Source organism: Hipposideros armiger, unplaced genomic scaffold (genome assembly GCF_001890085.2).
Source record: "Hipposideros armiger isolate ML-2016 unplaced genomic scaffold, ASM189008v1 scaffold_182, whole genome shotgun sequence".
Lineage (NCBI taxonomy): Eukaryota > Metazoa > Chordata > Mammalia > Chiroptera > Hipposideridae > Hipposideros > Hipposideros armiger.
In genome coordinates this window covers 1,018,620-1,023,565 of record NW_017731532.1, presented here as the reverse complement: position 1 = coordinate 1,023,565, position 4,946 = coordinate 1,018,620, and the positions used below count along the sequence as shown (strand labels likewise).

Below are 4,946 nucleotides of genomic sequence, written 5' to 3'. Positions count from 1 at the left end.
ACACACACACACACACAAAATTTTTTTTCTGATAGTCAGAAAAACCCAACCAGCTCTATGGGAAGCAGGAACATCTCTCTCTCAGAACTGCTTTCATTTTTGACCCAAATTTGCTGGCTTACTTGAAATGATTTTACCTTTCTCGTTACAAATTCATTTGAAGCAATACTATAGAATATTCGAATTTAGAGCTTCAAAAACTATTTACCTTAAGGAAATGGATTCTGCCGTTATTTAATGTTATATACTATTTCTTTTATTTTGTCATTCATTTGGTGTTAAATTTTACAATTTAGTCTAATGCCAACCAGTGATCCACCTGGGAAACTTGCCTTAGCAGCCAGATGTCTACATCAAAAAATAACCCATCTTCATAGAAGAAATATACACAAACATTTACACATCATATAAAATAAGGTTGAAATGGGTGGGGCCATTTGATTGACATCCATTTGTCACATTCACTGGAAAATTTCATGGGCAGCTTCCAATATGCTAAGACAAATTTAGATGAATGGAAGCGCTGACTAATGATGCCATTATCTATATACCAAATATAAATGAAGTCCCGAAAATCCTTAGTCATTCATGTGAGCTACTAAAATGACAGGGGAGGGGAACTTAGAAAAATGATAACAAAATATCTTGAGTTGGCAAATTAATCAAAAGAAATAGCATTCAGATATGTAAAAAGATAAAATATGCATAGTTTTGTGAGGCAGATCTAGGCGTAGTAGACAGGGTCTTATGAATTGCAAAAACTGCATTATGTACAATCTTTTTAACAATAAAATTACTTTAACCATTAGTAACTAAGGGTTGTTCTTTTAGGAGAACAAAGTCAACATATTTGTTTTCCTGAGGCAGGTAGGGGCAATATTGTGCTATTCATGAATTTCATTAATATTCATTAATTTTTAAAGCAGTTTGGTTAGATTTGGCTATTATCTGTACAGCTATTTTACCTTTAAATACAGATGATTACAAGAATTTCATTATTTAAAAATGTATTTAGCACAAAATTCAAAACCTATGTTTTCATTACAGGACATTGTTCATAGGAGGGTCCATATTTTCCTGAAGGGTTTGTTTTAATTGAATTCTTGGGATAAAATTCTGAGAATCATAGTGACTAAAATAACCTAAATGTAACCAAAAATCAACTGAAAATACTTTTTTAAATGTTCAAATTAATTTCCACTTTAAAGAATAGCATAGTTGACCCAATTAGCACTGCAAACGAATTTGGTTGTTTGTCATTCTTTATGATTTCACAGTAGACTATTTTCACCCCTCCAGCACCCTTAGATCCCCAAAGATCTCAATGCACATTTAGTGATATTTACCTTATGAAGTAACTAAATCCAGATGAGCACAGAGCTCACATCACTGTAAAAAGAAATTGTTTCCTCATGTTTATGGCTCCCATTCTGGGACTAGAAACTGAAAACTCTGAAAATTATCCTTGTGCAACTAGGAAATTGTGCACAGAAATGCAAAATAGTTTTATTTGTAAATAAGCCCAGCCATAGAAACCATATGATTCCATGCTCTGTAGAAGTCCTCCAGCCTTTGTAACTCAGGCTTTTTACACCAACTAGCACAGATTAACAACCAGGGCAAATAATTCACACACCTGGAGTTGGAAACGGAATCCCCCACATGTCCTTCCTGGATTCATGTCCACAGCGAGGTACACAATGTTGAGTTGCACTTTGGGGACTATAAGAAAATAAATAAGTAGAAATTAAAATACCGCTCAAAGAAGTCTGAATAATTCAGGGAAATTATTGAGGCATGGCCAACGGGAAAATTCACTATAGCGAATACCTAAATTTTCAAGAAAACACATTTCTTTTTGTGGTTTTTTTTTTTTAAACTTCCTGCTCTATAACTGTATTTGACTATGTTTGCCAAAAGTACCTTTTAGTCCCCGAGAAACACCTCAGTTGCATTTTCTTTAGATTTTGGTTTTTGGTTGTGTGTTTAAGGTAAACTGGCCCTTTAGGACTAGTACAAGTTTCCTGTTTAGGGCAGTTTGGAAAGTGGAGGAAAGCATCTTGATTTTTGTTATTATCAAAGAAACATGACTGTAGACATTTTTCTAAAACCATGGTCACTAACAGCGTACTAACAAAAAGAGTAAATCCAGTACCTGGCATCCCTAAATGAAGTAAACCTGCCTCCCTATCCCCACAATATCAAAGTGGGATAATGGGTAGCATTCTCTTCAGAGATATTTATTCACTCTGACTTACTGTTGAAGAGAAGAATTTTGCTGCATTGCCCACTTTATTGGTCCTGAACCCTCTCAGCCATCCATTACAAGGGGGTACCTCAACCCTGCCTCTGATTTCCTAGGTCTGAATACAGTATTTGGCCTTCCAAACTAGATACAAAGTTAACGTCAGGTTCCAGCTCCTCCACGAAAACTTGTGGCCCCCAAGTGGCATTACTTCATGAATGCTTGGGGTCATAACTCTGCAAGTCAGGCCTTGTCCTCTTCAGCAGTCTGAGCAGGAGTCAAGGAGTCCCCATGAAAGTACAGAATGGAAAGTGTTAATCAGAGTCCTCCAGCACTGGGAAGGTGGGAGGGCAACAGGAGCATCTTGGGGGGGGGGGGAGCAACTGGAAACCGCAAACACCCAAACTGGGTAGCAGAGACTCGAACTAAACCAGGAAACCTAGCTTAGGGAAAGGAGTCAGTTTAGACTGAAGGGTGTAATCAAGGTATCAGAACAGACCTATTAAAGACAGAAAAGGTGGTAACATCTCTGCCCCCAAAAGCAAAGATTTCTTTTATGTTGAGACCTCGAAATACAGTTTATGACTCTAATGCCCTTTATTCCGAAAGATCCCTTAAGTGTCTGTGGAAATGTCCTGCAGGAGTGTAGAAAGCCATCCTACCACTCCGCCACCCCACCCCCGCCGGCTTTGCCTCGCTACCGCTTCCAGGTAACCTTTGTTGCCAGGTCGGGAGACCCAAAGCAACAACCTTCGCCCCTGTCGGTGCATCCTCCAAACCCTCGGCAGCAGCGAACCGGCTGCAGGACCAGTTCGCCGCACCCCATCCCCCTCCCCCGCTTCCCTGCGCCCAACCCCAACAGCCAGCACGCCCCTGCGCAGCCCCTTCCCCATCCCTACTCTGGGAGCCATCCTTTATCTCCCCCAGAAACCCACAGGCACTCTCCGCGCCCACCAGCAAATTCCTAACAGCCCCAATCTCCCAGGAAAGGAAAAAAAAAAAAAAGGAGCGTGACATCACGGGCAGGTTTATTTGGGTTTGTTTGTTTGTTCGATTAAATACTCGTGGAGGTGAGCGTACACCACACAGGAGAAGTTTGATGTTGACAAACTTCTGGTGGCAGCGAGACTGTGTCAGCACAACTTCCGGGATAATGAGAGCTGCTTTGCAGGGAGCGCGGCAGCGGCGGCGGGAGGTGGCCGCAGGACGGAACAGCAAATGCTATTCAGCCCGAGCAGTTTCAAGCCGCCCGAGCTGGGGAATTACTGTAGTCGAGCTACGGCTCTTACCACCGGCGCTGGATCTAGGCGCGCGTTAGGGGGGGAAGCTGCAGGCACAGGGCGCCGAGAGGAGAGCTTTCAAGTTACTTTGCTCCATCTCTGCACCCGGCTGAGGCTTGCAGGCTGCGTGGTAACTGCAAACATCTTGTTCCTTGCTTCTTTGGGCGGCCGCCCTGGAACCAACCAACTTTTCTCTCCCCCCAAACTCCCTCTTTGTTTCAAATAGGACTCTCCAAAATTTATTCTTGGGAAGACTGACAGCCGGGGTCAAGAAACAGCTGTTGAAGTTAATGTTTCTTCCTCCCACTTCGTCTGATGGTTGTGCCCTGCCAAGACAAAGTGAGAGGCACTGCCTGGTGGCTTCTTTAAACAGACATGCATTTAGCCAAAAAAAAAAAGGGGGGGGGGTTCCTGCTTAACATACAATCTGATCAGAAATGCAACAGCATGTGCCTTTCAACTTGTGCTGATTACTTGCTCAAAAGATGCAGCAGCTTTTAGTTTTGAACACTTTGAGCATTGGGGGAGGGGATGGCAGCCGAAGCGGTTGACACTTTCCACGGTTTGGTAAAGGGGTAAACATTTTAAACCTTCCTCCCTCTGACCCACCGCTCACCCTCTAAGAATGGCAGAATAGCCTGGGGGAGGGAAAAAAAGAGTTGCATTCCTTAGCAAGGTTTAATTCACATTTCAAAATTCAAGTCATTATGCAGAACAAGGGCTTGCCTAGAGCTAGGCAAATTGTTTTTTATTTGGAGACTTAAGCCAACCCTGGATGGTGCCACCAGCCCTTGGTGGCTCTTGGTGGCTTTCTCCAGATTATACCTGCCTCCTCTCCCTTTCCCCAATCTAACTCCTTGTTTGCCCGGAGGAGGACCTACTCTGGGGGAAGCTACACTATTCTTTCTGCTGCTTTCTCCAGGGTGAAGGCTGGTTTTAGCATAGCCCCTCCTCAGCTCTGCTTTTTAGAGTGCCAGTGGGCTGCTAAGGGACCTTTGGGTTATCTTTCTAAGCCTCCATCCCCTGAAGGAGCCCTCTCCAGGTGTCCAACCTCTGCAGTGGGAGTGCGCAGATGGGAACGCGATTCCTTCCACATCAGAGGGTTTTCCCACTCTTGCAACAGACCCATTTTCCTGGGGGAATGCTCCGCTCTCTTGGCCTCTCTCGGACACAATCTTATGAAGACATAAAAGGCCCTCCTTCTACGCCACCAGGTTATCCTGTCACCACATCGCAATGCAGTGCCATCACAAAATGCTATTGCATCAGGCCCAAGGATATTTTAGGAAGCTCTCAAACTGGGTCCAACAAGCCTTCAGCAGGCATCAGGCCCACACTGCCAAAATCAGGGCTGCAGAGCTGCTGGACAGGTGGCCATGATGCCCTCTCTATTCTCAGCTCCATTACCCACTTGCTCCCCC

At 43.8% G+C, this 4,946-nt stretch overlaps 1 protein-coding gene across 1 annotated transcript in view; it reads right to left on the bottom strand.

The window, feature by feature from the left end:
* The window catches only part of ATG10 (autophagy related 10), a 338,768-nt gene extending 335,011 nt beyond the window's left edge, over window positions 1-3,757 (bottom strand). The window contains exons 1-2 of the mRNA XM_019652568.1: window positions 3,535-3,757; window positions 1,637-1,722 (exon numbers count right to left, since the gene is read on the bottom strand). The gene's annotated coding sequence lies outside the window, so the exon portion shown is untranslated. The remainder of the gene's footprint in view (window positions 1-1,636; window positions 1,723-3,534) is intronic.
* Between the last annotated feature and the right edge of the window lie 1,189 nt (window positions 3,758-4,946).